A 12,378-nucleotide genomic window follows, 5' to 3' on the forward strand; every position below is an offset into this window, starting at 1 on the left:
CCTCATCCACATCAGTGGAACCAAGTAGGGAGACTAGAATTCTACCTCTGCCAGCAGTAACAAAGGTGCCCCTTCCCCTCTCTAGAGTGTCAGCAAGGACTGAATGGCAAGTCTGAACTTCTACTACCACCTTGAGGTAAGAGGTACCCTCCCCTCTTCACCACGGTAGTCAACAGAGGCTGGTAGAGATCAAGTGGGGAGGGGAGTCCAATCTTCCAGCCCCACTTTGTAGTAATGAGGCAGCTGCACTTCCCCTGCCTGGTGCAGTGTCAGAGGAGGCCTGCTAAAATAGATTTAAATAAGATCCAAAGTTTCACAGCATACTACCCAAAATGTCTAGAATACAATAATAATAAAACTAAAATCATTCATCATTCCAAGAACCAAGAAAGTCTCAACCTGAATGAGAAAAAACAATTAACAGACACCAATACAAAGATATCAGTTGTGGAATTATCTGACAAGGATTTTAAAGCATCATAAAACACTTCAGTGAACAATTATAAACACACTTGAAACAAACTTCCCAATAGAAAGTTTTAGCAAAGAAACAGAAACATAAGGAGGAACTAACTGGAAATTTTAGAACTAGAAATACAGTAACAGAAACAACAAATTCACTGAATGGGATCAATAATAGAAAAGTGATGACAGAGTAATGATAATGAATAAATGAACTTGAAGACAAATCAGTAGAAATTACCCAATCTAAAGAAATTAGACTAAAAAAAAATGATGAGCCTCAGGGATTTGTGGGACAATAACAAAAGATCTAATATTTGTGTCATCAGACGAAAACCTATCTCTATGTTCAATGGGAAGTTTCTGAAAGCACTTCTGAAAGAGACTCCATTTGATAAGGCATTGTATTGTTCTGATCCCAAGGAGAAAAAAAGAATCAACAGAAACGCAGAATTTGTCAAATTTATCCCTGGACAAATGTCAAGGTGCTTGTATGGGACAATATGTTAATTCTAATTTTTTATATTCAGAAATTCATGGTCATAAAGGTAGCAAAAATCCACTGATAAAAGTGTCAAAGTTATTAAATCCAAAGTTTTAACTTCAGTGAAGCATGGCAGACACCACCAAATAACCAAAATTATTATCATCTACAGTGGGACAAAATAACATCCTATCCCAACAGATATGATGCATTTAGAAGGATACAACATTACTTTGGTGGTATTTCTAACAAAAATGCATAATTTGAATCTAATAATGAGGAAACAGTAACCTCAAATTGAAGGAGAAATAAAAAGTTCATTTGTACAGTAAAATGCCAACCAATAAACATACAAAAAATGAGAGACTAAAAAATAATCATCAACGGAAGCTAAAACTAGTGGCTTAAAGTCTGACAGTCTCAAAGTCAAGAAAAACAAAAGAAGCTGAGCAACTCTCCCAAACTAAAGGTGTTAAAAACGACATGATTACTAAAAGCAGTGCCCATAGATTAGATCCTGAAGTGTCTGCCTAATAAAGAATTAAAAACACCCAAAATGTCAATAATGCTGAGGTTGAGAAACCCTGACATAGTGATAAGCATTTATTTGCTAAATGAAAATTATAAGGTGCTTAATCATCCATGATAAAAAATCTTGCCTTCCATTCACTAATAAATGAGTGACTTTAAAAAAAAAAAAGAAGAAGCCAACTCAATTATCTAGATGTGAATTATACAAGTTTAACTTTGACTTAAATCACCCAAAGTATCTATCCTGGGCCTCCAAGTAATATATAGGTATTAAAAATCTATACCAATATTCCAAAACTAAATTTAAAATATGTTTGAACCAAATATCATCACCCCTTTTTCCTTCATTAGAAAGGTAACTAATCCTTACACTACACAGAACTCTTGATATCTGAAGTTCTAAAATGGTCTAAGTTCTCTTTGAGTTGCTAACAGATACAAGAGTTTCACTGAAGTCATAAAACAGATTACAAATGGTAAAGGAGAAGTAAGGTGTGTAGATAATCCACAAGTTAGATTAATATGTCCATGGGAAGTGACATCAGCAAAAGAGATAGAGAAAGGAATTTTGGGGCTTGGTTCCCCCATAAAAGCAACTAATGAGCAGCCAAAAAGTATCAGAATCAACTTCTGCAGAACCTCTGGAATCTAGTAAAAAAATTACAACCACCATTAGAAGGCTTGCTGAAGAAAGAAGATTTAAGCTGCCCACCTACCATTCCCGGTGCCACTCTAGACGGGCAACAACCATAAGGAAGGCAGCCTGCACTCTGGGTTTAGGTTTCAAGTGCCAGAGGGAGCAACACAGATCTTATTCTCAAAGAACTGTAGTTGCATATTTTGACCTGTCTGGTGGCTCCCAGAAGAAAGAGCATAAGGGCTTACCTATGTTTCACTATGTTAAAATATTCAAAACCTCTTATTTTCAACAAAAAAATTAAGAGGCATGGAAAGAAGCCAGTATGGCCCATTGTAGAAAAAAAAGAAATTAATAGAAACTGTCCATGAGGAAACCCAGTCACTGCACTTACTAGACAAAGACTTTAAATCAATCTTTAAAGGTGTACAAAAAGCTACAGGAAACCATGAACAAAGAACTAAAGAAAACCAAGAGAATGATGACTTAACAAATGAAGAATATCAATAAATACAGAGAAATTATTAAAAGAACTAAAGAGAAAATCTGGAGCTGTAAAGTATAATAACTAAAATGAAAAATAAACTATAGAGGTTTAACAGCAGATTTTAGCAGGCAGAAGAAACAATGAACTTAAAGACTGGTTAACTGAGATCATCCAGTCTAGGGAGCAGAAAGAGGAAAGAATGAAGAAAAATGAACAGAGCCAAAGAGACTTCTGGGACTCCATCAAGCATACCAACACTAGCATAAAAACTTTCCCAGAGGGGAAAAGGAGAAAGAAGAATATCTGAAAAAATAATGGCTGAAAACTTCCAAATATGAAAAAGAAACCTACAAATCTATACATGAAGTTCAATGGACTGAAAACAGGATAAACTCAAAGAGACCTACATAGGACAAAGGAAATAATAAAAAGTAAAATGGATATAAACAAAATAAAAAGTAGAATACAAAAATAAAAAGGTAGAAAAACAGAGAATCAACAAGGATGTTTGCTTTCATTACTTCTAATAAACACTGTACTGGAGTTCTAGCTAGATTAGGCAAGAAAAAGAAATAAAAGGAATCCAAAGCATAAAAAAATTAAGTAAAATTAGTCCTAATTGCTGATGAAAATACTTACTAAATATAAGAACTGACACCATAAAACTCTTAGAAAAAAACACAGGAGTACATTTTCATGTCAATGGATTTGGCAATGGATTCTTAGATACAGCACCAACACATAAGAAACAAAATAAAGATAAATTGGATTTCAACAATATTGAAAACTTTTGTGCATCAAAGGACATTATCAAGAAAGACAACCTATAAGATGGGAGAAAATATTTGCAAATCATGTATCTGATAAGGGTCTAGTACCCAAAGTAACTCAAAGCTTTCCCACTACAATCAGGTACAAGGCTAGGATGTCCCCTCTCACCATACCTTTCAACATCTGGTTGAAAGTACTGGAAGTTCTTGTACTTGCTAAAGCAATAAAAGGAAATCAAAGGTATACAAATTGGGAAAGAAGACATAAAACTATCATTTTTCACAGATGACATGATTGCCTATGTAGAAAATCTATCTGCCAAAAAAATCCTTGAACTAGTAAGTGATTATAGCAAGGTTGCAGGATACAAAAATCAACTTCTTCCCTTATATACCAAGGAATAAATGGACCTTGAAATTAAAAACACAATACCACTTACATTAGCATGTCCCAAAATGAAAATTTTCTAACAAATATGTACAAGATCTATATAAGAAAAACTACAAAACTGATGAATGAAATCAAAGAACTAAATGCAACTGACCCTTGAACAATGCAGTAGTTCATCCATGTATAACTCATAGTTGGCCCTCTGTATCCACTGTTGCTCCACATCCACGGATTCAACCAACCATGGATTGTGTAGTACTATAGTATTTACTATTGAAAAATATCCAGGTATAAGTGGACCCACGCAGTTCAAACCCACGTTGTTCAAGGGTCAACTAACTGTAAATGGAGAAATATAACATGTTCATGGAAAGGAAGACAAAATAGTCAGGTTGTCAGTTCTTCCCAACCTGATCTACAGATTCAATGCAACCCCAATCAAATTCCCAGAAAATTATTCTATGGTTATCAACAAACTGATTCTAGAGTTTACATAGAGAGGATAAGACTTAAAGCCAAGACAATATTTAAAGAGAACAAAGTTGGAGGATTGACGTTACATGACTTTAAGGTTTACTATAAAGCTACAGTAATCAAGACAATATGGTATTGAGGAAAAAAGAGGGAAATATTCAATAGATCAATGGAACAGAGTAGAGAGCCCAGAAATAAACACCCATTAACAGTCAACTAATCTTTGACACAGGAGCAAAGGCAATAAGAACAGAGCAAAAACAGTCTCTTCAACAAAAGGTGCTAGAAAAATAGGACATTCATATGCAAAAGAATGAATCTAGACACAGACCTTCACCCTTGACAAAATGAACTCAAACTGGGGACTTCCCTGGTGGTCTAGTGGTTAAGAATCTGCCTTCCAATGCAGGGGACGTGGGTTTGATCCCTGGTTGGGGAACTAAGATCCCACACGCCATGGGGTAACTAAGCCCACACACCGCAACTACTGAGCCCGCGCACTCTGGAGCCTGCATGCCGCAACTACTGAGCCTGTGTGCCACAACTAGAGAGAAGCCTGCACGCCGCAACGAAGAGCGAGCATGCGTGCCACAATGAAAAGATCCTGCATGCTGCAACTAAGATCTGACACAGCCAATTATATATATATAAATATATATATATATAAAATGAACTCAAAATGGATCACAAACTTAAATGTAAAATGGAGAGCTATAAAATTCCTAGAAGACAACATAGTAAAAAACCTAGATGACCTTGGCTACAGTGATGCCTTTTTAGATAAAGACACAATCTGTGAAAAAAATATTGATAAGCTGGACTTTGTTAAAATTAAAAACTTCGGCTCTGTGAAAGACAACATCAAGAGAATTAGAAGACTAGTCACAGACTGGGAGTAAATATTTACAAAACACACATCTGGTAAAGGACTGTTATCCAAAATATACCAAGAACTCTTAAAACTCAGTAATAAGAAAACAACTCCAGGGCTTCCCTGGTGGCTCAGTGGTTGAGAGTCCGCCTGCCGATGCAGGGGACACGGGTTCATGCCCCAGTCTGGGAAGATCCCACATGCCGTGGAGCGGCTAGGCCTCTGAGCCTGCGTGTCCAGAGCCTGTGCTCCGCAACGGGAGAGGCCACAACAGTGAGAGGCCTGCATACCACAAAAAAAAAAAAAAAAAGAAAAAGAAAAAAAGAAAACAACTCCATTGTAAAATGGGGCAAAGACCTTAACAGATACCTTATCAAAGAAGATCTATAGATGGCAAATAAACATATAAAAAGATGCTCCACATCACACGTGACTAGGGAATTGCAAGTTAAAACAACAATGAGATACCACCATTAGAATGGCCAAAATCTAGAACACTGACAACACCAATTGCTGACAAGGATGTGGAGAACAGGAACTCTCATTCAATGCTGGTGGGAAAGCAAAATGGTACAGACACTTTGGAAGACAGCTTGGTAGTTTCTTAACAAAATTAAATGTCCTCTCCACACTTCTACTGCCAGGGGACTGGGTTCGATCCCACAAGCTGTGCAGTGTGGACAAAAAAAAAAAAAAAAAAAAAAAACACCCCCCAAAAAACCCCAAAAAACAAAACTAAATGTACTCTTACCATACCATCCAGCAATCATCCTCTGTTATTTTACCCAAAGGAAGTGGAAACATATCTACACAAGAATCTGCACACAGATGTTTACAACATTTATTTTATAGCTATAGCTATGTTTACTGCATAACTGCCCAAACTTGGAAGCATACAGGCTGTTCTTCAGGAGGTGAATGGATAATTTAACTGTGGTATACCCAGACAATGGAATAGTACTCAATGCCAAAAAAGAAATGAGTTATTAAACCATGAAAAGACATGGAGGAAACTTAAATGCGTATTACTAAATGAAAGAAGCCAATCTGAAAAGGGTACATACTGTATGATTATTACAACTATATGACATTGTGGAAAAGATAAAACTATGAAAACAATAAAAAGATCAATGGCTGCCAGGGGTGAGGGAGGTGGGGAGAGATGAATAGGCAGAGCACAGAAGATTTTTAGGGCAGTGAAAATACTCTGTATGCTATTATAATGATGGATATGTCACTATACATATGTCCAAACCAACAGAATGTACAACATCAAAAGTGAACACTAATGTACACTATGAACTTTGGGTGATTATCATGTGTCAATGCAGGTTCATCCTTGGCAAAAAACGTACTATTCTGGTGAGTGATGTTGGTAATTGGGGGTGAGGAGGGTTTCACATGTGGGGGGATGGGGGTATATGGGAAATCTCTAAACCTCCCTCTTGATTTTGTTATAAACCTAAAACTTCTTAAAAAAAAAAAAAAGATATAGGGCTTCCCTGGTGGTGCAGTGGTTGAGAGTCCGCCTGCCGATGCAGGGGACACAGGTTCGTGCCCCGGTCCGGGAAGATCCCACATGCTGCGGAGCGGCTGGGCCCGTGGGCCATGGCCACTGACCCTGCGCGTCCAGAGCCTGTGCTCCGCAACGGAAAAGGCCACAACAGTGAGGTCCGCGAACCGCAAAAAAAAGGAAAAAAAAAAAAGATATAGACATATATAGATACATCAAAGCTTATAAGGATGAAGTAACACCAATGGAGCGAGAGTCTTTTAGCAATGATAAGTGACACTTCAGGGACAAGAATGTTACAGAAATAAGAAGGCTAAAGGCAGTATTTTTTTTCCTCAATCAAAAACAGTATTTTTAAATATGGGGGGGAAGCTATATTAAAAATATATATACATATGTATCTCTTTAATATCCAAGAAAAAGCAACAACAGTGTTCCAATCTTTCATTTTGTTACTTTCTTTACATATAATGCTTAAAAATACGTAATGTAAACATGACATACATTATTTTCATTCCATTTTCAAAATAACAGACAAGAGGCCTTATGTTAATGATAAGAAAACAAACTTAGAAAAGTGAAGTGACTTGCTAAAATTAGAAACTGGGCAAGCCAGGGTCATTAGTTTGTCTCATTCAATATATAAAAGGAAATATTTTTGACATGCTACCCCATTTGTTTTATGCTAGGTGATTTCCTCTCTCTGCATGATTTCTATCACTGGGGTTGGGCATAGCAATTTCATGTCTAGTCATGTTTCCTAGAAAATAAAAATGCGAGCATTGATGTAAACAAAAGGGTGCCATTATTGACTGTTTCAAGACATATCCAGAAATACGGAATTACTGAATAAACCATAATTATCAAGATGTTAGATACGAAATATAGGTCATAAAAAATAATTCTAAAGTATCTTATCAAATGGAATGAAGTTTTGCTCATATATTAAAAATATTACAAAACCATGTTGAGTTTTCCCCTTTTGAAAAAGCTGTATGTTTAAATGTGTAAACATTTAGAAGAAGAAAAACCTATCTCTTGCTCATGAAATCACAGGTGATTTTTTCAGTTCTATTCCTTATGGACTCATCTGTACTTTTTTTCCTGCTGTAATGAAATAGATAGCTCCTTTCCTTAAAACAAATCAAAACAAACAAACAAAAAAACCCCTGGCTATCAAATATCACCTGTAAGCGATAATCGTAGTGGAGCCTGGGCTAGAATCCAAATGTGTGACCTCAGACAAATTACTTAATTTCTCTGGGCCTCAGTTTCTTGCTCTGTAAAACAGAGATAGTAAATGCACACACACGCCATAGAGGTGTGAAAATTAAATGAATAAACTACAGGGAATTCCCTGGCATTCCAGTGGTTAGAGCTCCATGCTTCCACTGCAGGGGACAAAGGTTCAATCCCTGGTCGGGCAACTAAGATCCCATAAGCCACATGGCACAGCTAAATAAATAAATAAATAAATACTTTTAAAAAATTAAATGAAAAAACAACACACTTGTTTTATAGCATACCGAAAGTTTACTATACAAATAGCAAGCATTCAGTAAAAGCTGAATACATTACTAATTATTTCACCTTGGGGATAAAAAGAATAAGGGCTAGAGTGTTTCTTCAGACTTGCACCACATTCATTTTCCTGCTGGAATTTCACCATTAAAAAAACAAAAGAGCTACAGGTATAATCACCTGGTTGTCAATAAAAAAAAAAATGACGATTCCATATGTTTCAATCTAACTTTCAAACAAAGTATTTGACATAGCTTTCTCCTGAGAATAGCCTTTCTTTCCCTGTCATAACCACAGAGCATCTTGCATATTGTGTATCACCTTCATCATCCACTATTATTACAATGTTAAACCTGGGTTTTTAATGATATAACAGCTCAGCACAATACAAATTAGTCAATTGATATAAATGTAAATTATAAAAGTCACACTGTAGCACAAATGCCTCCATTCTCTCATCTTTTGCAAAGGTCATGCATTTTTGTAGGAAAAAGTAATAAGTGCTAATTCTAGTTTGTTAAATAAAGACTTAAAGAGATATCATTCATGTATAACTACTGGCACAAGGACACACACTTAGGATTATTAAAATTAAGTAGGGTTCATTTTTTAAACGTTTATTAAAAAAGGATTTATTCACATGTCCTCCTAGTTTTAGGAGCTGGGGGTCCCTCCTCTCTTAGAGATTATGGTCTAATGGCTGTGGTGTTTAAAAAACAAAACAAAGCATTGGCTGTAACCCAATGACCAACTACTTCAAAGAAGAAAATGTTCTTGCTAACAGATAAAAATTTATTTCAAAACTAGAAAACATAAAAGGTAACATATTAACATACTAAAAAACCTTAAGGAATTTCTGCTAGAAATAGGCATACTAAAATTATCTAAAGAAAGGCTTTAAGGTCTAATTTATAATTCCTCTTTGCTAGATCAAAAATAAACAAGTCACACTTGAATCATTAAATTCAGATGCCAATGATACCAACTTTTAGCATTATCTGACACAGATAAGGTTATTAAAAGCCTAGAATTTCAAAAGCAACATAAAAAGTCCTTTAGGAAATAATATGTCTCCTAGTGTGATGCATTAAGAAAGACACAACAGGGCTTCCCCGGTGGCGCAGTGGTTGAGAGTCCGCCTGCTGATGCAGGGGACACGGGTTCGTGCCCCGGTCCGGAAGGATCCTACGTGCCGCGGAGCAGCTGGACCCGTGGGCCATGGCCGCTGAGCCTGCGCTCCGCAGCGGGAGAGGCCGCAGCAGTGAGAGGCCCGCGTAACGCAAAAAAAAAAAAAAAAAAAAAAAGAAAGACACAACAGCCCTGTGTAGAATTCCAGCCAAAAATGTTTACCTTGAATCTGACCAGGAATCAGACAAAATTCAGGAACATTCTGCAAAAAAGTGACTTAAAATTTTCAAAGAATGTGTCAGGAAAACATGCATAAGGCTAGGGAACTATTCTAGATTAAAGAAAACTAAAGAAACATAACAAGAAATGCAATGCACGATCCTTGACTGGATCCTAAAGTGAAAGAACAAAAAAGTTGTAAGAGGGCATTATTGGGACAATGAAGGAAATTTGATTATAAATAAAATATTAAATAACAGTATTTTATCAATGTTATATTTCCTGAAGGTGGTATTTATACTGTGGTTATGTGGAGGAAATGTCCTTGTTCTTAAGAGACACATGCCAAAAAGATTTAAGAGCAAAGTGCCATGATGTCTGTAACTTTCAAATGGTTTGGGGGAAAAAAAAAAGTTGGGGAGAAATGTGGCAACCCAGCCCCCCATCCAAACTGGTATATCTAGATGAAAGATATATGGATGCTCAATCATACTATTCTTGCAACATTTCTGAACGTTCAAAAGTTTTCAAAATGTGAAGAAATAAAGAAAATATGGGATGGTTACTTCAGATTTGTGGTCACATATTTAACACGAAATGCATGGTTTTTGTTTTTCTACAGCTATAATCTACTTTCTGGTCCAACCACAGAGTAGACAGGGAGTTAGTTTAACCACAGTTGAGGTTTGCCAAGAGAATAACATGGTCAGGGTTGAGGAGGCATGCAAAGGAGTGAATATAAAAATGGATTGAGATATATATAGGTAGGACAAGGAAGTACAGAAGACATTAGGTAATGACATTTAGTGAAAAAGTGTCAGAATAATGAAAATTAGTAGGAGTTCTTCAAAAAAGCAAGTGGGAATGCTTTTAAATAAAATAAATTAATAAAATAAAAAGGAAGTTATACTGACCTTTATTTTAGCAATAAAACAAAGATTTGTTTTACCCATTTAACCTCATTTATTTCATCCATCATTGGTGCGTTGGAACAACATAATTTTTAGACCAATATTTAAAGAAACTTACCGAGACATTCATCCTTCTAACAGAGTCTTAGCAGAAAAATAACCTCTAAGCTATACAGATAGTTTATTTCTTTATAATTCATTTGTAATAGTGGGGGCATTCCAGATTAACTACATCTACATGCAAATATAAATTTTAGGATACAAAGGTGAAGAAATTCTTCCCCTATCTGGAACTTGGTCATCTGATCACCTAACCTGTCATAATTGAAAAAATGGAAACAAAAAGGATTATAAATAGCCAAAAAGATGTACAAAGCCCTTGCACTAAAATATATTATTTCCTTTATAGGAGGAATACCTCCTGTTTTTCCACAGATTCTATTTAACCTAACCAAAAACACAACTTAAACTAACTCTGCCATATGTTTTCCTCACTCACAGCAGATTAGAAGTTGCAAACTGGAAAAGTAAAATAAGATTATAAGCAGCAGGAGGTACACTGACAACAAAGCAGGAAATTGAAAAACTATAAAATCTAGAAAAAAATTTAGAAAGTCTCTAACATAGGAATGCTTCAAAAGATTCTGAAGACAGCACGTTTTTAATACCAGAGAAAACTTTCATTAAAATATCATTCTAAAGGATAAAAGGATAAAGGAAGAAACACTTCCTAGCTCACTGTATGAGGTATTACCCGGATACTAAAGCCAGACAGACACCAAAAAAAAACTATGGACCAATACCCTTTATGAATACAGATGCAAAAAACTTCAACAAAACACTAGTAAACTGAATGCAACAGCATTAAAAAGATTATATACCATGAGCAAGTGGGACTTATCACAGGAATGCAAAAGTGGTTCAACATAAGAAAAAAATAATCAATGCAACTCACCACATCAATAGAATGAAAGAAAAAAACCCACATGATAACTCAATTGATAAAGAAAAACCATTTCACAAAATCCTTTTCATGATAAAAAATATTCAACTAGGAATAAAAGGTTTTATGGGTTGACTCCGTCTCCCCAAAAGATATGTTGATGTCACAACCCCCCAATACCTCAGAAGGGGAACTTATTTGGAAACAGGGTCATCACAGATGTAATTAGCTAAGATAAGATGACATCATACCGGAGTAGAGTGAGTCCTTAATACAATGACTAGTGTCTTTCTTAGAAGACAGAGACACAGGGAGAATGGAGTTAACACTGCTGCAAGCCAAGGAACACCAAGGATTGACAGCCACCACCAGAAGCCAGAAAGAGGCAAGGAAAGATTCTACCCAGAGTCTCAGATGAAGTGTGACCCAGCTGGCATCTTGATTTCAGATTTCCAGCCTTTAGACTGCTGGCAAATAAATTTCTGTTGTTTTAAACTACTCAGTCTGTGGGACTTCATTATGGCAACTCCAGGAAACTAATACAGAAGGGAACTTCCGCGATGCGATAAAGAGCATTTATGAAAAACTCAGAGCTAACATAATGGTGAAAGAATGAAAGTTTTTCTCTAAAGTAAGGAACACCAGCAATGCCTGCTTTCACCACAGCTTTTCAACATTACACTGGAAGTTCAAGCCAGAGCAAGACAAAGAGATAAAATGCAACCAAACTTCAAAGGAAGAAGTAAACCTATCCCTATTCACAAATGGATATGACCTTATATACAGACAAAATCCCAAATACACCCACACACCAAAAAACTAATAAGCTAATAAAAAAAACTTCAGCAAAGTTGCAGGATAAAACATAATCACACGAAAATCAGTTCTATATAGTAGAAACAAACATTCCGAACATGAAATTAAGAAAATAATTCCGTTTATAACAGCATCCAAAAGAATAAAATACCTAGGAATAAACTTAGCCAAGGAAATGCAAGACTTGTACAATGAAAACTATAAAACAGTGTTGGGAGAA

At 35.9% G+C, this 12,378-nt stretch overlaps 1 protein-coding gene across 4 annotated transcripts in view; it reads right to left on the reverse strand.

Annotated features, from left to right (window-relative positions):
• The window catches only part of ARHGAP5 (Rho GTPase activating protein 5), a 73,059-nt gene that overhangs the window by 13,729 nt on the left and 46,952 nt on the right, over positions 1-12,378 (reverse strand). The gene's annotated exons all lie outside the window — the stretch shown is intronic.

This window comes from Pseudorca crassidens, chromosome 1 (genome assembly GCF_039906515.1).
Source record: "Pseudorca crassidens isolate mPseCra1 chromosome 1, mPseCra1.hap1, whole genome shotgun sequence".
In the NCBI taxonomy this organism is placed as follows: domain Eukaryota; kingdom Metazoa; phylum Chordata; class Mammalia; order Artiodactyla; family Delphinidae; genus Pseudorca; species Pseudorca crassidens.